The 24,536-nt window shown below is 33.8% G+C and overlaps 1 pseudogene; it reads right to left on the minus strand.

Annotated features, from left to right (window-relative positions):
• Positions 1–9,262: 9,262 nt before the first annotated feature.
• Positions 9,263–23,863, minus strand: LOC149540126 (purine permease 1 pseudogene; annotated as a pseudogene).
• Positions 23,864–24,536: the final 673 nt, after the last annotated feature.

Here is a 24,536-nt window from a genome sequence, read left to right on the forward strand (position 1 = left end):
CAAGTTTAGTATTCCTACTTGTGACATGGGCAGTCCTTTGTCTCAAGATATCATTCGTACCTTTGTTCCTCAGCAAGCCGATATGCCTTGTCTTAAGAATTACAATGTTAAGGGAGACCATGTTCATTAAGTTAAAACATTTCAAATCCTTTGTATTGATTATGCTCATGACCATAGGATTTCAAGTAAGTTTTTTTCTTGAAATTTTTGTGATAAGGCATTAGAATGGTTTTTTTCCTTGACTCCTTATTCTATTAATTCATTTCAACAACTTGTCAATGCTTTTATTCAACAATTTCAAAACAACATTGGCCTGCAAGTGTCTTTGACTAATTTGATGCATTGTAAACAAAGTTCTAAGGAAAATTTGATTGAATTTATTGGTAGATTTAAGCATTTGCATGCTCAAATTTCCTATCCTATTCTTGATATTGATATTCAATATATATATATATATATTTCAAATCTGCAAAAGAATATTAGAGATAAAATTCTTCTTATTGAATTTACCTCTTTTCAATAACTTTGTGTAGCACTTCATCATTATCAATTACAATTGATTCAATCTAAGAGAACCACTCCAATGGCTCTTGTTCCTATTGATAAAAGTGATACTACTCCTAATCCAAATAAAATTCAAAAATTAAACAGTTGTGTCAAGATAAACAAACAAGAAAATGTAGTTGCTAATAAAATTGTTGTTGCATCTCACAATGCCACTTTTGCATGCACTTCTTTATGATTAAATTGTACATTTAGTCCTATTTATGAATCTTTAAATTCTATTATGAATAGGTTATTAACTGCTAATATGATTACTTTACCTCCTATTCGACCTCTTTTACCTACTATGATGGCATCTAAATCTTTTTGTCAATATCATTGTCAAAATGACCATGATACTGAGAAACGTTATTCTTTAAAACATAAGGTTCAAGAATTAATTGATTCTAATGCTTTATCTATTGATAATTTTGATAGTAATGGGAATAAATCTATTTCTCCTCCTAATCAAAATCTTCAAATCTATATGATTTTTTTTATCTACACATGATACTAATACTATTACCTAGCCATCTTCTATGGATATTGTATATGATTCAAAGATGGATGATCTTAATCATGTTATTAATCAAGTGGAGCATGTGGTTCAATATGTATCTCCACCTCAACCTCTACTTCAATCTCAAGTTTCAGCTCAACTTCAACTGAAACCAAAGCCTAAATTGAAGCCTCAAACTAAACCTCGACAACAAACTAAGAAAAAATGACCTCAGGAGCTTTTGATTACCTTTGATGATTCTAAGACTATTAAAGCTTCCAATGGTCCCCTTTATATTTATGCTAAGATTTCTCAAACACCCACTTGTGGTTTTCTTGTTGATCCTACCTCGTTTGTTAATGTTATTACAAAAGAAAATATTTTCATGAAAGGATTGTATTGTAATTTTTATGATGCATCTGATGTGTGGATTCAAACTTTTAATGGTTTTCTTTATCCATCATTTGGTTCTATTGCTTTACTATTTGAACTTTGTGGAAAAATTGTGAACACTACCTTTATTGTTGTTCCTACTTCTGATCAGTTTCAAGTTAAGCTTGGTTTGTCATAGTTAAATGCCATGCATGTTTTTGGTTCACATATTCATAAATTTCTTAATTTTTTTTATGATGATGAAGTGAAGATAGTTAATCATAGTTTATATCATACTTCTAGGCCCAGGGATTGTGCTACACTTGAATTTTTTTGGCCTTCATTACCTAATTCATGTCCTTGTCTTAATCATCTTTTTCTTTCATATCAAGCCTATAAGCATTGTAAGATTCTTGAGTTAATTTTACCTCCTATGGATCTTAATTGCGGTCTTTTGCCTACACCTTCCATTCCTCCTTTATCTATGGCTTCTATAATTGTTAATCAAGCTCCTCCTATTGCTTGTTATCTACTGCTAATACTATTAATCCTACTATAAAACCTGTGAAGGATCCAATAATTGTTCCTCCTATTTCTCAACACATTTCAAGAAAGAAAAAATGTAATCAATCTACAAATAAATGTTGTAAGAAGCATCATGCTCAAGCTAAAGCTCATAATTATGCTCTTCAAAAATCTTTAACTTCTTTGGATACAACTATGCATGATGTGTTAGAAGAAGTTGTTGCTAATAATGATGTTAAGATGCATGATTCTAATTATTCTATTCATATCTTAGATCCTATTTTAATTAATCTAGATGAAGAAAATACTCTTAATGATGTTGATAATGTTAATGATGAATATGAAACTATTGACCTTGACATTGGTTTACCTAATATGCTTTCCTTGCAATTGATACTTACACTTAGTATTGAACATTGTGATTCTCAAGAGGATCCTTGTTTGGAACTAGCTATCATTCTTACTATGTTGGATATAGTCCCTTTTGCGAGTTACCCACCTTCCCTAAATGATATACAATGAGATGGGGAGAGTAGGTGATGCACTTTATTGGCTAGTCCTTCATGGTAGCCTCTTTTGTGTGTTTGTTTATTATACTCTGTTTCTCTTGTGATGTGTTCGCTAAATGTTGTTATGTTCCTTTATACGATCTTTGTTTCTCTATTGGTGCAAAGTTATAAAAGAATCAAACCTATTGTATTATTCCTCTATATGTATCTCTATTCTTCCATATGTTGTTTCATGTTATATTTTACTTGTGCTATTGTTCGTACATGTTTCCTTGTGTAATCTACTTGGATCTACAACTTGGTAGCACTGATTCTTTTTGGTCTTCAAGTTATGGTCTGAAAAGATTCTTCTTCATATGTCTTATGTGATCTTTCCTCCTTTATGATTGTAGTTCTACTTTCTTTGGGGAATGATATATACTGGCCTCACAGTAGATAGATCTCTTCTATTTATTATGTATGTTTATATGGTCTTTTCCTTGAGTTGTCTTCACCAGGTGGCATCTTGTAGAGGAAACATAATTAGTGGAGTTGTTTATGTTTCTATTAAAGCAATTTCTCCTGTTAAAGTGTTAGCAATGATTTTAACATGGGGGCATATGCTTTGCTCACCTATTGTACACACACACTTTTCAAAACACATATTATTTTTCAAGATACCTTTTCACCCTTTTTGGATTAGTGACTAATCCTTAAAGCATGGATTTATATTTCAAGATCTCTTGATTCCTCTAGTTTTAAAATATTTTGATCCCTTAAGGTTGAAGGTGTCCTTAAGATTGGATCTCTTTTTCTTTTTGTTTTTACTCTCATATAATAGAATATTCTTGAGGGTAAATCCTTGCTATGTTGACTAGTGAGTAGCGACATTCACTAGGTGGTTCAATTCCATCTTTCCAATTGTGCAATTTCCTTGTGTGGTTCACAATGGGACATAAGTTTTCATTGGGAAAGATAATCATACTCTTTCTCTTTTTCTCTTTTTCTAAAGATGTCTCTCTTACTATGATCTTGGAATTGATGAATACTTGAGTCTCTAGGGGCTTGAGGATCTCTTTGTCCATTTGATTTTAATAAGATTATCTTTTCATTACGATCTACTTTACCTAGAGTTTGCATCAAGTCTATACTCTTGCTAAAGTGGGGGCTAAATGTATCATCTTAAAATGGAAGCACTTCCATGTTAAGAGTGTTTAGCCCTCTGAGTAAGTGGTTTGTGGTCATGTCAAGCATCTTGAATAGGTCTTTGCATGGATCTAGTTGTTTTCCCCCTATTATGCTTCTCTCTCTCCATTTCCAACCTATTTCTAACAACTTTCTCTGTGGAAATAAGGACTTTGACTTTCTATGTCAAGGATGACCTTTTAGGTCAAGGTGGATGTTGACCCTAACCTAAGTCAAGGATGACCTCAACCTTGACCTAGGACAAGGTCAACCTCATCCCTGACCCCAAGTTCAATTTTCAATTTTTAGAGGTTTCAAGATATCAGGCTTTGGAAAGTTTCATTTTCCCGTTTCCAGGTCAGCTATTTCAAGTTTCAGAATGGTAGACTCTTAAATTTCATTTAATCTAGGTCCATTTCTATGGGTTAAGGTTAATTGAGATTTAATTCTCTCATGTCAGCCTTCTTTAGAAGTTTGTGCCCTAGATCTCTATTTAAGAAAGCCTTCTTCCCTCATTTTGCATCTACTTTTCATGAGAGCATCTACCTACTATGAAGTTTTGGAGATCCAATTTCTATGAACCATTATCTTATGCATCCATTATTCTATGAAGTGAAGATCTATCCATCAAGCATTCAAGCATTCAAGTATTCAAGTGTTCAAGCATTCAAGATCTATTTCAAGGAGGTCCGTTGTTAGCTATTCAAGGATTCAATCTCTATGGAGCCTTCTTGTTGAAGATTTCTCCATTCACTTTCATTCAAGCCTTTTCCTATGTAAATATCTATTCAAGATTGGTGTTGAATATCTAATTCCATTGGTTTGAGACATCTTACACATTTCTACATTCATTTGGAGCATTCGGACTTGTGGATTCAAGGATTCGAATCCTCTACAAGGATTTCAATATAAACAAGGTGAATAGTTCCATTTATTTTGTTTATTCATATTACAATTTCAATTATATTTCAAGGTTGATTCCAAACTAGGGTTTGACCAAGACAACGCCCTCATCCAAACAACAAAATCCTTTTTCTTGTAGATATAGGTGTGGGCCAACAAATTAATGTGCATATTTAGATAGCCTTTTCATCAAACTTGCAAGATCCATGAACATAAATTTCATCGCAGAAGTGTAGGTAAAGGTCAAAATTTTGGGGTACAATTGTGCCTCAGGGTAAGATTGTGCTCCTCTATCTAGGTCAAGGTCAACCTACATTAAAAAAGACAAAAGTTTTATGGGTTCTCTCTATCTCGACATTTCCAATCTAGAACGTGTTACAGAATTCTTTGAAACTATACACAGACATCAAAAATCAGCATTTTCTAGATTTTTTCTATTTTGAGGTTAGTATTTGTCTTCTATTCATTTCATATTTCAAGTACATAATTTTTCTTACCAAGGTTATAGAATCCTCTCCTTTCTTCTTATTCTCCATTACTTGACTCATTTGTGCATTGATCACTTCCTTGTGGTTAATCAATTTGAATCACTCCTTTTGAGAATTTGGGTTGAGGATAGATCCTATTTTCTTCTTATTCACCCATGTCAGGTTTCTTGAGGCTTGGAATACCTCCCTCTCTTTTTTTTTCTTATGTTGACTAGATTATCAAAGTTCTCATGACATAACCTTTTATGCCATAACCAACTTTCTGCTACTTGGGCTAGGAAACATGCATTTTTGTTTAGATCTAGGTAGAATAAGTTACCTTTTGTTTGCTTACCAATCCCAACCAAATTTCCTTTCCCATCTAGCAGATTGGACTTTCTATTAATGAATTCTACCTTGAATCAAATGTTATTCAATTGAGCCACACTAAGTAGATTATGCTTTAGTCCTTCAACCCAATAAGCATTATCACATCTAAGATCCTTGGTTAGTGTAATAAAACCTTTATCTTTCACATAACATGGTTCATCATTTCCAAATCTAACACTTCCACCATCATAGTGTACCAAGTTCTCAAATTTAGATTTGTCACCAGTCATATGGTGAGAACAACCACTATCAATGATCCGTGTATCATTTTCACTAACATGTGAGATAAGTGTCATCTTATCATTCTCATCATTTGATTCATCCTTTATAGCAATATAGACCATTGCATCTTCCTCACTAGTATCAGAATCTTTAGCAATGTAACAAGATTTATCACCTTTGTCCTTGTAGCTTTTGAAATCCTTCTTGCCTTTATGTTTGTCATTATTCTTTTCTTATTTTCCTTCTTTTTTTGGACACCTTGTAGCAATGTGACCAACTTCTTCACAAGAAAAGCATATCAAAGGAATCTTGCCTTTGTACCTTCATTTTCCTTTGGAAAATATTCTTACAAGTAATGCTCCAATAACTTCAAGATCTTCATCAAAAACATCTTCACTTTCACTGTCAAATTTCTTGCTTTTAGATTTTGCAACCTTCTTCTTGAGTGATAGCTTGGCTTGAAATGTAAACTCAATGTTGCTAGTGTTAGGAACATAGTTATCATAGTTATCTAATTCAAATGTTGTCAATCTTCCCACTACTACATTCAATGTTATATCATTCTTGGGATTGAATCTCATCTCTTGAATTGTTGAAACTCTATTTGCATATATAGGAGGAAGTGTTCTTAGAAACTTGCATACCATTGTCTCAATTCTATCTTTCCTCTTGAGGCTTTGATTGCACACACATTGGCTTTGATTCTATCACTATATTTTGCAATATTCTCATCTTCTCTCATCTTCTTTTGATCAAATTGTCCTCTAAGACTTTCTACCTTATCTCTCCTCACATTATCATCTCCTCTATAGATGGCTTTCAGCTTGATCCACATATCATAAGCAATACCTTTAGTCTTTAACTTCATCAAATTTAGCATAGTTGAAAGTTGATGCAATATCAATCATCATGATATTATGATTCTTTATTTCTACAATTTCTTCAATAGTCATAGTTCCAGTAGGTGTCACATACTTTGTGTTTAGATAAATTAAACCTAAGTCTCCACTGGATGCCAAATGTAGTCTCATCAGTTCCTCCCATGTTTTGAAGTTATCTCTATTCAACTTGGGGATGTCACTTATGTAAGACATCCTAATCTTTAGCTTAGGTCCTTGGAACCTTCTCTACAAGTACCAAAAGCTCTAATACCAATTGTTGAAAATATAAGAGGAGTAACTGAGAGGGGAGAGATGAATTAGTTACCACAAAAGTAAATCTAAAATCCCTTAGATGTCAATACAAATCAAAACCAAAAACTCTATTAAAACTTTATTATTGATGTAACTTGGTTAGCACTAGAAATTATTGTCACTTGACATACACTATGAATTATTGATATTAACAATCACTAAAATAAATACTTCTTAAGATGTTTATTTGTATTAACTATAATTAACTTAGTTGCAAACACATAAAGTAAATAACATGAACACATCTGACATGAGGATTTAACGTGGAAACCCACTTTGGGAAAAATCACCAATTGCAACTAGTTACTATTTTTCACTCTTCTGAATTGAGCACTATTAGGAGCCAACCCTATTAAAGGTTACAAAACACATTGTTAGGTGTGACCCTATTAAAGGATTTAGTTCATCCTATTAGGAGTGGCCTTGTTAGAGGTCTTTAGACACTTCAATCTAGAAATGCCACCTTCTTAGAGAATTTGGAAAATACCTGTTGAGCTAACTCTGTGAAGAGATTTGATACACTGCTACAATTTTCAGAAATAATGATATGACCTGATTGCTAATTCAACTGAATTGTTGATGTCAGATCTCTATTTTGGCTTATATATTGTTTATTATTTATGTATGTTATATATAGTTATATACAAAGATGTATATAGAAGAGAAGAAGACATTGGTCATACAATTAAAAATTATTATGTTCTAAGACACTTAACAAATAAAAAATAAAATAGATAACCTGGGGATATAGAGACTTGAACCCTCACGATCTATAAAACTAATGGATTTTCCTCCTACTTCAATTTTCGTTGTTTTTGACATTGACATGTAGAATTGAGCTCTATCTTTACTTTATCCTCTTTGATTAGAATATTTGATGCATCTTAGTAAACTTAGGATACTCTTCTTGGTCAACACTAACTTAGAAAATACTTTCTTCAAACTTCTTTTATTAATTGCGAGAACTTGGTTAACACTGGTTCCATGCCAACTTCTCTTTGGTGCCTGAGTGAACTCAGCAAACATTGTCTTTCTGCAAACTTCCTTTGGTGCCCAAGTGAAGCTTGACACATAGTGTCTCTAAACTTGGTTTACTCTAGAATGCTCCGTTGATACTGGAAACTATACAATTTGTGTAACATCAAAGACAATATACAATTGAACAATTATTTTCAACAATTACACCTTGCTTCAAGTCATATTCAAAATTTCCAAAAGATCTTACAATAATGCATAAGGCAACCTAAAAATGTTGTAAAAATGTTCATCATCACATCTAACTTTAAAAATGTAGTGGTTCCACTAATGTAAAGAGCATGGCTTGACATACCACTCACCCTAAATTCTTCCTTCCCACTGAGAAATAGATAAATCATTTCTAATAATCTTACCTTCTAGCTCATAAATGATTGCATGATGGACTATTTCCATGTCATCTGATTCCATGTTTGAAAATTGTATTATTTTAGAGAAATCTACTCTACATTTCTTATTGTTTTTTTGTATACTTTCAATTATGGGTATCATTCCAAATTTATAATTCCAATTCGATAACATTTTATACAACAAGAATAATTTTTTTTGGTAAATTAGAATTCATTATGCTATATTGAATTCCACCCCACCAGAAAACAAAATAAAAAATATATTAAGTTTTTAAGATTTAAAAAATTACATAAAAAAGGTATGAAATATAGTTCTAATATGGTTCTAATATGAACATGATAGTAACATAATATAGACCAACATTTTTTAACAAAGATAAAGAATCCACTATATTCATTGATAATAATTATCTATCAAAAATTCAAGTGTACTACATAATTATGAATACTTAACACAACTTTTAACAAGAAGTAGACCAATATATGATTGACTTATTGGAAATTATTGCTACTATAAATATAGTTCAAATTTCCCATGACTCTCTAAAGGTATTTTTAAGAAAATACGAAAAAATATATCAAAAAAGAATATCTCCATATATTATATAACAACTCTCAGAATTTCCAACTCTATTTAAACATGAATTGAACTAACAATAAAACTTGCTCTAATTTCATTTGAGATGAGAAAAGTAGATATGCAAATACACCTCTACAATTAAAAAATTAATTACTTTATTTTCCATTGACTTCTATGTGGCTTGAGATAATATTCATGACTACTTGTCTAGATAAAATGAATTTGAGAGAACTGATTTGAAATAGTTCTCATTTTTAATTTACACTTTTAAAAGGGGCAAAGGGATTACAATATTTTGCTAAGACCAATTAGATCTCCACCTACAAAAATGGAAATCACATGTTTATAGTGGAAACTAAGGTTCATTTTTTGCTTCAGCTTCTAATCCCATCCCTTTCTACATGCAAATTTTGAGCAATAAAGAAAAAATAGAGATATCTATTCAATAAATAATATAAAGATATCCAGTCAATAAAGAAAATAGAGATACCCAATCAATTAAGGAACTATCTAGAGTGGGAAACAAAAGGACATGATAAGATACATCTCCATAACTAGCAAATAAGTTACTTTCCTTGAGGTTTTCCTATAAGTTAGCTCAGTCAAAGGAATAATGAAGCCACAAAGGCCAATTACAGAAATGGTCATAATAAACCCAATCTGATACTGCATATTTATAACTTCTTTAGGCATGTCACTATCAGTATTGAAAGCAAGCATCACAAAGCCCAAGGTGAGAAAAAATACAACAATGATTGAATAAGGAATAAATTTTTGCCTCACTAGAAGGAATAGAAAAAATGCATTATAGCCAAGTTGTCTTGGAATCAATGGAGAATAGGTGGAGATAGGTGGATAGGCCACTCCCCATGTATAGAAGAAATAAACAACAATAGTGAGCACACCCAACACAATACATGAAAGGAAAATCTTGGGTGTAACATGGATCTTATAGGTGGATTATATTTTACATCAAGATATCCAAATGGGAAAAATGAGAATAGGCCACCCACTTGTCTTTAGCCATGTAAACATCCATTTATGATGACCACCATGTGAGAAATAGAATCTAGACATTAATGGCCATGTCATTGTGCCAATTATAAGGACCAAATAGGAAGAAACTTATTATTTATCACTTCAGCTTCTATTTGTAACATCAAATCTATTTGCAATATTTTTAGTGCTTAAGAACCTAGGAGTGGTTCTAAGTCTCATATAGACTATATCAATGCTTATACTCAATGTCCCACTAACATTGAATATTATTTATGTATGTGAGCTAAAAAATAACAAAGTAACAAAAATAAGATTTTTTCTAACAAAATGATTCTTTAGCAACATGACAAATGAATATAAAATTTAAACTTTATATTTAATGAAAATCAAGGACAAGTTTTCTAAGAAACTTATGATTTATCACTTCAGTATCTATTGAAACTAGTGCACAAGACAAGCTACAATGATTTAAAATGTCAAAAAAGAATATTATTTAAATTCCATACAAAATTTTAACCTATATAATTACTACCATGAAGTTGAATCATTTTTTATTTGAAAATAATTCAAAAATATTAACCATTGCTTGACCTGTACAATCAATGGCAACAACTAGGCTCATCTGGATATTGACTTTTTATTCTTACAATTTGATCAATATTTCATCATTTTCTTCTTCCTTACTCAACCTCCTTTCCACTAGAGCATATTATTTTTCATGACATTTCATGCAGGCCTCTTCAACTAGCTATAGTGTAAAAACAACTTATTTATTATTTTCAAGAATTGTATATTTCATGGTTTGTTTTTAGAGTTTCCTTCCACTTTTTCCCTATATCCCTTTTTACTTTCATTATAAGTGTGTACTGACCGTTGACATGCTCCATTCATTGTACCAAATTGATCCACTAGAAAATTTTCATTTAGAATAGAGTTTGTAGCACTAGATGTATTAGTGTTGTGTGTAGGGGGAAATCTAAATCAAGGAAACTAACCCAAAAGAATTGAGTCCAAGGAAAGGGATTCTTTCAAACCAACCCTCAAAGGTGTCAAATCTTAGTAGTTTAATGAAATCCATAGGATAAAGGAGCATTAACACAAGCCAAGATCTAACAATTATGAAGGTAGGGAAAATAATGATGCTTGTCATTGAGATCTAAATTAATTAATTTTAGAGCTATGCAAGATACACAATGTAAAATAAAACCAATGTTGAATTGATAAAGATAGATAAAGGAACTTATCTTGAAGAGTGGGACCTTGATTTTTGTGTGTTATGATGCTTTCTAGAATGAACATGATTACACCTAGACCTGAAACTATGAGGTAGATAAAATCCAGGGATATTTTGATGATCTATCAGGGACAAACTAGACCAATCAGGGGTGAAATAGATCATTAGGGGTTCATTGTGCCCTTGATGAAAGGTCTACTACACTACTTCTAATTTTGTAATTCTAATAAACAACAAAAAGGGTATTATGATCCACGACTAGTTTTTTCTTCTGAGATCTACTAATATCTAAATTTTGGGAATGTTAGGTGGATGGCTATGTAGGGGTTTACCTTATTTAACCCCCCATTTCGGTGGTTTCCACCTCTATCGATAGCCAATTTGTGAAATTTAATGTGTGATTCTCATGTATGACCTTTGAACATGCAATTCAAGGATCAAAATGCTTAGATCAGAAACTGTAGCATGAAGTATTGTGCTTGAATATGGATGAAATGACAATGCATAGATCTAGGGATAACCTAGAAAACATACTAAGCCCCCAAGGCTAGTGTAATCTAAGCCATACTGATAATCTATATATGCTACTCCATGATTGAAGCTTGAATGCTTGAATAGTAGGATTTCAAGAGGAAAATGAATAACTCTCTTTCTTCAAAGGATGTTTCCAAGCCTCCTTTCTTCCACATTGCAAATGTACTAAGAACAATTGGGATTTCCAAAATGGCATGTCCACATGATAAATGCTTGTTTGATCTTACTTGAGCATAAGTATGTTTTCTTGTTTTATTGACCATATACATCTTCTATGCCAAATGAATAAATTGAGGGTGTTTATATAGGATTGAAATTAATTTCCTCTTGCAGGCCAACCAAGCTCAAAAACCTATCCTTGAGAAGTGACCAACTATTGGCACCCAAAATAGTACTTTATCAGGGATGTGTTGCACCCTTGATTGGTCCATCAAGGGCAGTCTATGCCCTTGATTGTCGGGGATGCACCATGTCCCTAATAATTGGGTATAGAAACCCTCAAGATAGTCTTAGGACTATAAAACAAGTCACAAAATCTAGAAATCAGGTCCAAATTCTATAGAAATCCCATTCTGGTGCAAAAATGAGTAATGTTGATTTAAGTGAAGGAAAGGGGATGACCTAGATAAATAGATCCTACTTTGATTTTGGTGTTGTAGAATAGTAATACCAATGAGGACTTATTAATTCCTACATAGATCTCATTTAAGAAGAGGATAGGAAAGATATAAGAATACATCTTAAGTGAAAATTTATCATTAAATTATATTGAATAGGTGCTAAATGGTCATAAACTAAAGTGATTCCACTATAAGATGGTATATTTAGCCCCCACTTTAGCTAGATATGATAGTAAGTGAATATGCAAGCTAAAGAAAAGAAAACATTTTAAAGGAAAAGGATATAGCAAATTCTAAGAGGCACAATCCTACAATAAAGTGTTAGTACTCGCACCCTATAGAACACAAGTTAGTAAAAATTCAAAATCACCTAGATCTTACTAAGAATTATTTTTTGAGGTACATAGGTGCCCATATGCCACTCCCTATTTCAGCTTGCTCTTTTCGAGAAGGTGAAATAGGGTGATATAGCCCTAGGAATCATAAATATAGATTGATAAAAATAAAATCCTTCAAACTTAGTGAGGAAGTTCTAAAAACATCTCTCAATCAACTTCAAAGGGAAGATACTTGATTCATGTTCCAACACTTTTGACAAAAATCAAATCAAAGTTATCTAGCTCAAGTTATGATGAAAAGAGTAAATGCCTATTCTAAATGCATAGAAAGGAAACCCTAGTTGTAACCCTAATTTATGTTGAAAAAAACTATAAATAGATGGTCTTACCATTCATTTTCTACCTTTTTACCTTTGAAATAATGAAGAAGTATTAAAGATGAATTAGCTAGAGCCCATGCAGATGGAGGTCCTAAGAATAGTCATAGCATTCAGTGACCCACTACCTAAGGTGAGTACTAGTGTAGAGTGATTATTATCTTGATATGCATGTTTTAGAGTTTTTGATGCATATTTTTCACCTTTATGATGTATAAAAGAGATTATTACTATCATTATGGAAAAAATATTGATCCTAATTAGCTAGGTTGACCCTAATTAAGCAAGTTGACCTTGATTAGGGGAGGTCAACCTTGATGAGAGGAAGTTGACCCTGATTAAGGGAGGTCAACCCTAATCAAGAGGAATTTGACCTTGTCTAGAATGATTAGAGTTGCTCATGGTATGATATTGATGTCCAACTTGATGTGATTTGTAGGTTCCAGTGTCTCTATGAGAGAATTGCATATCATACGTGTTGGAATTATGATATATTTGTCATTAGTTACAACACTTATTCCATTCTAAATGATTACCGAGCTCATCACTCAGTCTACAGTTGATACCGAGCATTCCTTTGGAAATCGAGCATATGGGCAGTTCAACAGTATTTACCGAGTTCATAATGGTTACCAAGTAGAACAGTGTTCTCCAAGCAGTTAGTGGTTACCGAGCTTCACAGTGTTTACCAAGTAGTCAGTGCTCACCGAGTCATTAGTAGAACTTAGTGTTTACCAAGTGATCAAGGTAAACAAAGAACTTAGTGTTTACCGAGTGATCAAGGTAAACAAAGAAATCAGTGTTTATTGAGTGATCAAGGTAAACAAAAAAATTAGTGTTTACCATGTAAACAAGGTAAATGAAGGAATCAGTGTTTACCATGTAAACAAGGTAAATGAAGGAATTAGTGTTTACCAAGTAAACAAGGTAAATAAAGGAATCAGTGTTTACCAAGTGAAGAAGGTTATCAATGGATTTAGTTTTTACCGAGTGACACAATATTCACCGAGTCACCAATAGTTACCGAGTTCCAAGCAACTTAGAATGATTAGTATGGATTGTGCCTCTACTCTTACTAAGTGCATGATAATGCAGTGTATTGTAGTGGATGCCGAGTATCAGAAGGTCACTGAGTCAGTTTAAGGAACCCGAGTTTTCTACTATCTGGTCGACTCAGTAATGTTTGTTCACTTGTGATTGGCCGACCTTGCCAGTGTAAATATTGGAATGATATATATCATTTGAAATAATGAAATATTAATCATTGTTGGTGTTATATTACAATATTTGAAAAGAGGAAAAGCGAGTCACCAGCAGAACAGAGGAATACAATAAGGTCAACAATTGATGCAGAAAAGCTATATCCATCACATTAGGTGATCAAAGCACAAGGGATCTTATCAGCAATTAGTTGTAACTAGATCCACTGCTTCATCCTAACAGGTGAACCAATTTATAAATCCTTTAACAGGGTAGACCTAGCAGTCTTTTGTAAATCTCCTAATAGAGTGCATACTTCATTGTATGTTTGTAAATCCTCTAACAAGGTGGATCTAGCAATCCTACTTGTTCCTAACAGGGCAGATCATCAGAAGTGATCATTGTAAGCCTTAACTGGCCAACTTTATACTATAGTATTGAAGTTTTGTGGGCATCATCCCCACCCTAGTTTTACTTTCTAATTGGAAGGTTTCTAGGTCACCAAATCAGTGTGTTCATGTGTTATAAATGTTTTCATGCATATAGTAGATTAGATGGATGAATGATGAATGTGTTATTATATAGAATTGAATTAAAGTTTTAGGGTTACTGATTCACACCTCCCCTCTCAGTAACCTTGTTAGTCTAAATTATTTCCAACAATTGGTATCAGAGCCTTGTGGTTCTTAGGATAAAGTTTGACAGCTTGAGCAAAGATCAAGGACAATGGAGATATTCAGACTTGACAAATCTATTGAGAATGAAAAGCTAGATCTAGAAATGGCCATGACTCAACTCAATGAAGCAAAGGAGCATCTTTCACAATCTCTGAAAAGAAGGAATGGACTTGCAAGACAAATGAATGATCATCAGTATATTGAAGAAATGATTGAAGACCTTTTACCATCAAGCAATTCAAATGAAGCTAATGAAGCAATCAAGGAACTCCTAACAAAGAATGGTTCTCGGCAAGAAGAAGTAAGAAAGCTCAAAAGAGAACAAGAAATCCAATCCATTAGGCTATGTGAAGTTTTAGAATAGAGAAACAAGGAAAATGAAGACTTAGAGGTAAGAAATAATCAATCCCTTTAGCATGAAGATCTTGTAGGGCAACTACCTAATGCAAATGAAGAAATTATGAATCTAAGATCTGAGAATGAAAGTTTGAAAAATGATTTAATCACTGAAAGACAAATCAATGCAAGCTTACAAAGTGATCTGAGATCTGAAAGACAAATCAATGAAAGTTTGAAAAATGACTTAAATGTTGAAAAACAAGTCAATGAAAGGATGATAAAATCTCAAGCAGATATGGATCAATTGAATTTGCAAAATGAGCAAAATTTTCATTGACAAAAAGGTAAAGCAGGCCTTGGATACAATGAAGAAGGTGAATCTTCCAAACAGGGTACCCAAAAGAATCAAAGACCTACTTGCAATCACTATGGTAAGTTAGGTCATACATCTAACAGATGTTGGAGCAATGGTAAAAGAAAATTCAATGGTAAATGCTACAATTGCAATCAACATAGTCACAAAGCAAATGAATGCAAAGAGAAACCAAAGTTTGAGGGCAAATGTCACAAATGCAAGAAACAAGGGCACAAGGCATCTGAATGTAGATCCAAAATATTCAATCCAGCAGAATAGGTTATCAAAGCAATATTTGGTTGGGACTACAATACTTGGTGCAGATGTCACTATTGTGGAGAATATGGACACATTGGAATAAACTGTGCAAGGCATCACCTAAGAAAAAGGATACTACTATAAGATGTTATACATGTACCAAACTTGGTCATATATCCAAGAATTGTATGAATATAGGAAGAATTGAAGATGAAAAGAAAGCTAGAGCTGACAACATTCGAAAATAGATGAGACAACAGTGGATTCCAAAATCTACCAAGCCAAAAAATTCAAATAATGGCTATGTCACTCAAGAAGTGGGTGACTCCACTTCTAATTAGACTCATCAAAAGGGGATCAGGGACTGCATCTTCAAGCAATATCCTAAGCAGTTCCTGAATAAAGGAGTGCAAAAGACAAATCAGTATTTCAAATATAAGACATAGTTCACTGTGGTGCATCTACCAAGCAAGGTTGGTTTTAGACTTAACCGAGCTAGGTTGGGAATATGAAAAGTTTTGTTTGTTCACCGAGTTGCAAGGTTTATTGAGTAAGTCAGTGACTATTTGAAAAACCCTAGGTCATCTCAACTACCTTTGTACCTGAGCATTAATGGCAGATTTTTTTTTAAAAAGGCAGAATTTGATCTCATTTTTCACCACAAATTTAGAATATATAGAGCGAAGAGTGTTGGAAATGAGAATGAAGTAACTGAGAGGGGGAGGGGGTGAATCAGTTACTACAAAAACATTTCACAGTCCCTTAGATGTCTAAAAGTTTGATCTATTTTACAGATTACTGAAACTTGATATTGCAGCAAATAATAACAATTATTAAGAACTGATATCAAAACAATTCAGCAAACTCAAACACTAGAGACACCAGATTTAACTTGGAAACCCAATATGGGAAAAACCACCAATGTAACTAGTTACTGTTTTTCACTCTTTTGAAGTGAGCCCTGTTAGGAGCCAACCCTGTTAAAGGTTACAAAAACACACTGTTAGGTGTGACCCTGTTAGAGGATTTAAACACTCTGTTAGAAGTGGCCTTGCTAGAGGTCTTTAGAACAATTCAACTGAATTGTCACCTTGTTAGAGGATTTACAAAATGGCTGTTAAACCAACTCTGTTAAGAGATTTGGATTCACTGCTGCAAAGGTTATAAAGCAACAATGAAGTGACCTGAATAATATGCAACTTATCTTTTGCTGATTAAAGATCTCTGTTCGGCTTGATTGGATCCTTACTGATCAAATACAACTTTACAGCTCCTTTAATCCTTCATCAGGATTCGCTCAATCTCCTCTTATCCAAGTATTTTCTTTCGCATCCTTGCTTCTCTTGTTCTTCACTTGTTTTTACACCTTTTTTTTTTTTCACACACTTTTACAACTTGAATAACTCTATATATATATATATATATATATATATATATATATATATATATATATATATATATATATATATATATATATATATTTCAGATTATCAAGTCGGCTCAAATAACTTGGAAAACAATTATTCCAACAGTTGACTGAATTGCAAGATTTAACAAATCCCTTTATTGGCCGACCCAGCAAGGTAAAATCTGTTCAAAAATAATTCCTGTGTTAACCGACTGAGCCCGGTTAATATAGAGAATTTCGTAAAATCCTTTAGTCACCGAGTGAACTCGGTAAGCACTGAGTTCCCTGTGATGACCGAGTGAGCTCAGTGAAACCGACTCCACTTTGATGACTAAGTGAGCTCGGTGAAAACTGACTTCTCCATCTTTTCTTCGATGACCAAGTGAGCTCGGTGAAAACTGACTTCTCCATCTTTCCTTCGATGATCGAGTGAGCTCGGTGAAAACTGACTTCTCCATCTTTCCTTCGATGACCGAGTGAGCTCGGTTATTACTGTCTGTTTTATTTTCTTCGATGACTCAGTTATCACTGTCTGTTTTATTTTTTTCGATGACCGAGTGAGCTCGGTTATCATTGTCTGAACTCGGTTAACTGAGATTAAAGACTGATATGACATTTTGTGTGACATCAAGGACAACACTATCCAACAATCTCCCTCTTTGGCATTGATGGCAACACAACATGTCATAACAGAATGAAATTTTGAAAACAAGATAACATACTTCTCCCTCTTTCACTAGTCTCCTTCTTTTAAGGAGCTTCATAGCAGATTTTTTAAGTCTCATAAATTTCAGAAGGATATGACAGTAAATCTCTCCCTCTTTGACAACACATGCCAAAGACAACAGAAGTAAAGTGAATTGCAATGTACCTATAGTACTGATTCATATGCAATGATTTCTGATTAAACTGCATCAACAGATAGATCTTCAATCTGGTATGCGTTGATGCATCGCTAAAGCTTCCTTTAGTGAACTTCAGATAGGGCAATGACCCCTAACTTACCTCTAAGATATTAAAATGCATCCTTAGACAAGGGCTTTGTGAATATATCAGCAATTTGTTCCTTTCTGTGGACATATTCCAATCTGATCTCCTTGTCTTTCACCAATTCTCTGACAAAATGATATTTGATTGCAATATGCTTGGTCTTGGAATGCATCACTGGATTCTTGGATATATTGATTGCACTTGTATTATCACAGAACATAACAACTAGTTCTTTTTTTTCCATCTTCATTCCTTGCAATAGTTGCTTAAACCAAAAAATATTAGAACAATTTATGGCTGCAGCAACATACTTTTCCTCTGTTGTAGATTGGGATGTACAATTTTGCTCTTTGCTTGTCCAAGAAACCAATCTCTTTCCAAGAAAGAATGCTCCTCCACTTGTGATTTTTCTGTCATCAAGGTTCCCTGCCCAATCAGCATCAGTAAAAAATTTCAAATCCAAATTACCTCCAAATTTGTACCATAGCCCATAATCTTCAGTTCCTTTCAAATATCTCATTATTCTCTTGATTGCCATCAAGTGAGTTTCTCTTGGTTTTGCTAAAAATCTTGCAACAATACCAACAGCGAGAGCAATATCTGGCCTGGTATGAACTACATACTGCAATTTTCCAATTATAGATCTATACAATGTTTGATCTACCTCTTTGGATTCATCATCTTTTGTAAGTTTCAATCCAGTACACATAGGAGTTCCAACAGGTTTACAGTCCTCCATACCAAACTTTTTCAATATCTCCTTGATGTATTTTGACTGAGTGATGAAGATGCCATTCTTATTTTGTTGGATTTGAAGACCAACAAAGAATTTTATCTCACCAAACATAGACATTTCAAAATCCTTGTTCATTTGTTCTAAAAAATCTTTGCAAAGATCATCATGCCCTGTGAAAACAGTATCATCTACAAATATTTCTGCCAAGACAATCTTATTATCTGGACCTTCCTTTATATACAAGCTACTATTATCATTAGCTCTTTGAAAACCAATCTGAATAAGATAATTATGCAATCTTTCATACCATGCTCTAGGAGCTTGTTTTAGACCATACAATGCCTTGTGTAATTTGCAGACCATGTTCATTTTATCTGGATCAACAAAACCTTCAGGTTGTTCAATGTAAACTTCTTCATCCAGTATTCCATTGAGGAATGTTGACTTGACATCCATCTGATAAACTTTGAATCCTTTGTGAGTAGCATATGCAAGTAAGGTTCCGACTCCTTCCAATCTTGCAATAGGAGCAAAAGTTTCTCCATAATCTATACCTTCTTCTTGTGAGTATCCTTTGCATACCAATCTAGCTTTTTTTCTGGATACCTTACCATCTTCAGTCAACTTGTTTCTGAATACCCACTTGGTTCCAATTATATTCTTGTCTTTAGGCCTAGGTACAAGAGTCCATGTCTTGTTTTTCTCTATCTATTCTATTTCCTCATTCATTGCCTCAATCCAACTATCATTTGCCAGTGCATCCTTAATACTTCTAGGTTCAAAATCAGCAAGTAAACAAGTATTTTTCAACTTACTTCTTGTCAGGGTTCTTTCAGATTTGTCTCCAATGATCTGATCTGGTGCATGATGTCTTCTGACATATTTTGCTAATACAGGTTCCTTGCCTCTTGAATGAATTTCATTGTTATCCTTTTGTACTTTAGATTCTTGCTGTTCTAGCTCGATAGATATTGGCTCGGTTGATTCAGACTCAGTAGACACTTGCTCAGTAGTGTCTGAAAGTTGTTGAGGCTCGATTTGAACTATTTGCAACTCGGTTAGTAAAGACACAGGAGTTGAGGATTATTGAGTGAACGATATACTTGGTATAGTATCTGGTTCAATGTAAACAAATCTCTTGTAGTCTTCAGGTACCTTTTTGCTTTCTTCTTCTGATTTGTCTGCAAACTCATCAATTTTCACATGTGCACTTTCTATGACCTTTTGAGTGGATAGATTTAAACATCTATATGCTTTGCTTTTGCAGGAATATCCCAAAAATATTCCTTCATCACCTTTTACATCAAATTTTCCTTTTCTAGATTCTTTCAAAATATAACATTTGCTTCCAAATACTTTCAGATAACTTACATTGGGTTTGTGGCCATACCATAATTTATAAGGAGTCTTGAATGAGTCCTTTTTCAGATGTACTCGATTTAATGTATGAACTGCAGTGCTGATGGCTTCCTTCCAGTATTTGATAGCAATGTTCTTTTCTATCATCAGGGTTCTTGCACAATCCATAATGGATCTGTTTCTTCTTTCAGCTATTCCATTTTGTTCTGAAGTTCCTGGTGCTGAAACCTGTCTTTTAATACCCCTTTCAATGCAGAAGTTATTGAATTCATGTGAAATGAATTTACCACCTCTGTCTGACCTTAAACATTTCAGTCTTTTCCCTGTTTCTTTTTCTACTCTTGCCAAATACCATTTGAATTTCTCAAATGCTTTTGATTTATTTCTTAGATACATGACAGTCATCATTCTTGAGTAATCATAAACAAAGAGAATGAAAAATTTCTCTCTAGTATAGCTTTCTATTCCAATAGGTCCACATAAATCAGTATGCACAATTTCTAATATATCTTCAGATTGATAGTTTTTACCTTTAAAACTAGTCCTTCCCATTTTACCAATCTGACAATTCTTGCATAGACCAACCTCAGGTTTCTTAATGTTAGGAATGCCTCTTACTTTCTTGAATTTGCTTATTTTTATCAAATTATCAAAATTGACATGACACAACCTTTTATGCCATAACCAACTCTCTTCAATTTGAGCAATAAAACATGAGCATTCACCAAGTTCTAGATAGAATAAGTTACCTTTAGTTTGGGTGCCAGATCCTATCAGCTTTCCTTGCTCATTCAACAGTCTTGCCTTTCCATGCATGAATTCCACCTTGAATATAGTATTGAGTAACTGTGCCACACTTAGCAAATTATGTTTGAGACCTTCAACCCAATAGGCATTATTACAAACAAGTTCTTTGGTTAGACAGATTCTTCCTCTTCCTTTTATGAAACGAGGTTCATTATTACCAAACCTTATACTGCCACCATCATAATCTTTAAACTGATCAAACTTAGTTTTATCACCAGTCATATGATGTGAGCAACCACTGTCTATAATCCATGTATCATTCTTACTTATATGAGAGATAAGAGCAATTTTATCTTCCTCGTCATTGTCAGAATCATCTTTAACAGCAATATAAACAATTTCATCCTCACTATTGTCAGAATCTTTAGAATTTTCAGCCATGAAAAATGATTTCTTACCTTTGTTCTTGAATGATTTGAAATCTTTCTTGCCATTCCATTTATGATCCTTCTTTTCATCATTGTTCTGCTTGTTCGAGCACCTAGCTGCAATATGACCAATTTCTTCACTTGAAAAACATATTAGAGGAACTGTACCTTTATATTTTCCTCTGCCTCTAGAGTATTTTCTTGCTAGAAGAGCTTCAATTATTTCAAGATCACTGTCTGAGCTTAGATCTGATTCATCTTCACTTTATGACTGAAGTTTCTTTTTGCTTTTCTCCTTGAGTGAAAGTTTGGCCTCAAATGCTGATTCCATGTTCTTGGAAGCTGGAACATAGTTGTCAAAGTTATCTAGTTCAAATGCAGTTAATCTCCCAACTATGGCCTTAAGATTTATCTGATGATTTGCTTCACATCTTCTTTCCTGAATTGTAGACACTCTGATTGCATAAATGGGAAGCAAGGTTCTAAGAACTTTGCTTACAACTGTTTCTCCTTTGATGTCACCACCATCTGCCCTGATTGCACTTACACATGCTTTAAATCTTTCAACATACTTTGCAATGTTTTCATCCTCTCTCATCCTCATTTGATCAAATTGTCCTCTTAGACTTTCTGCTTTTGTTCTTCTCACATTGTCATCGCCTCCATAGATTTCTTTTAGCTTGTTCCACATGTCAAAGGTGGTTTTGCAGTCCTTAATGTCATCAAATTCTTCATAGCTGAGAGCAGATGCTATGTCTATCATCATGTTGTTGTGAGTTTTCTTTTCAGCAATATCATTGACTGACAGTGTGCCAGAAGGTTCTTCATATTTTTCTTCAAGGTATTTCAGTCCAGTATCACCAACAATAGCCAGATGAAGTTTCATCAGTCCTTGCCATGCTGAGAAGTTATCTCTATTAAGTTTTGGAATTTCTCTTTTGTAAGACATCCTGATCTTTTTCTTAGATCCTTGAAATCTTCTCCTGCAAGTACTAAAAGATCTGATACCAATTGTTGGAAATGAGAATGAAGTAACTGAGAGGGGGAGGGGGTGAATCAGTTACTACAAAAACATTTCATAGTCCCTTAGATGTCTAAAAGTTTGATCTATTTTACAGATTACTAAAACTTGATATTGTAGCAAATAATAACAATCATTAAGAACTGATATCAAAACAATTCAGCAAACTCAAACACTAGAGACACCAGATTTAACGTGGAAACCCAATATGGGAAAAACCACCAATGTAACTAGTTACTATTTTTCACTCTTCTGAAGTGAGCCCTGTTAGGAGCCAACCCTGTTAAAGGTTACAAAAACACACTGTTAGGTGTGACCCTGTTAGAGGATTTAAACACTCTGTTAGAAGTGGCCTTGCTAGAGGTCTTTAGAACAATTCAACTGAATTGTCACCTTGTTAGAGGATTTACAAAATGGCTGTTAAACCAACTCTGTTAAGAGATTTGGATTCATTGCTGCAAAGGTTATAAAGCAACAATGAAGTGACTTGAATAATATGCAACTTATCTTTTGCTGATTACAGATCTCTGTTCAGCTTGATTGGATCCTTACTGATCAAATACAACTTTACAGCTCCTTTAATCCTTCATCAGGATTCGCTCAGTCTCCTCTTATCCAAGTATTTGCTTTCGCATCCTTGCTTCTCTTGTTCTTTACTTGTTTTTACACCTTTTTTTTTTCTCACACACTTTTACAACTTGAATAACTCTATATATATATATATATATTTCAGATTATCAAGTCGGCTCAAATAACTTGGAAAACAATTATTCCAACAGTTGGCTGATTTGCAAGATTTAAAAAATCCCTTTACTGGTCGATCTAGCACGGTAAACTTTGTTAAAAAATAATTCTTGTGTTAACCGAATGAGCCCGGTTAATACAGAGAATTCCATGAAATCCTTCAGTCGCTGAGTGAACTCGGTAAGCACTGAGTTCCCTGTGATGACCGAGTGAGCTCGGTGAAACTGACTCCACTTTGATGACCGAGTGAGCTCGGTGAAAACTGACTTCTCTATCTTTTCTTCGATGACCGAGTGAGCTCGGTGAAAACTGACTTCTCCATCTTTCCTTCAATGTCTGATTGAGCTTGGTGAAAACTGACTTCTCCATCTTTCCTTCAATGATCGAGTGAGCTCAGTTATTACTGTCTGTTTTATTTTCTTCGATGATCGAGTGAGCTCAGTTATCATTATCTAAACTCGATTAACTGAGATTAAAGACTGATATGACATTTTGTGTGACATCAAGGACAACACTATCCAACAAAGAGATCTCCAAGAGCACGAAAGTGAGTTCAAGCAATTTGAAGTGATTTTCTAGTGAAGAATTTGTTTAACAAAATCATTCACTCACTGAGCAGCAATGGCATCTACAAGCACTAGCAACAACAAGACAAAGAGAGGCTTTGAAATGGTTGTGAAGGGAGTAGAATGGAAAGCACCTACCTTCAAGTTCGTTCCTGCCATAGTTGAATCGCTCGACCTGCATGGAGCCCAACCACAAATTCCACCAAAGGTACTACTTATAAATGACATTTGTACTCATTTCAAATGCACTATTCAAGAAATAGGGACACTAGATATGGATAATGCCCTAGCTGAGTTATGTGTGGATGGAACCCTAAAACCCGAGTTCAAACATCTGAAAACCAAAGGTTTGACCCATATCCCACACTTGCCAAGGAACTTTCAAATGAAATGGATAAGATACATTTTAAGCCATGTGCATAATGGTCAAATGTGGTTAGAGCAACCCGTCCTAATAACAAAGAAGATGATTCATAAGATCACGGGTTTACCTATGTTAAGAAAATCCAAAACCACTAAAACCCTAAGTCGACATGAACTTCAGAAGTTAACCCTAGCTAAATGGAATGGCAGAGGATTGAAACCTAACAATGTATCTAATGCAGAGCTAAGATTTGGAATTTATTTAATTGCATATAAGATGTATAGTTCCAGTAGATTGAATAGCATGCCTTGTGAGGATGTAGACTTAGCCTATAAGGTCATGAAGAAAACATGGAATTTGACCTAACAGATGTGGTGTTGAAACAACTTAATAAGAACATGGACAGTATAAGGACCTAAAAAACCAACTCTTGTAAATTTGGTTCTTTTTTAGTTTGTTTATTTTTCTATGTACAAAATTTTTTCCCTTC

Source organism: Cupressus sempervirens, chromosome 9, assembly GCF_028749045.1.
Source record: "Cupressus sempervirens isolate cs-2001-9-10 chromosome 9, ASM2874904v1, whole genome shotgun sequence".
NCBI lineage: Eukaryota > Viridiplantae > Streptophyta > Pinopsida > Cupressales > Cupressaceae > Cupressus > Cupressus sempervirens.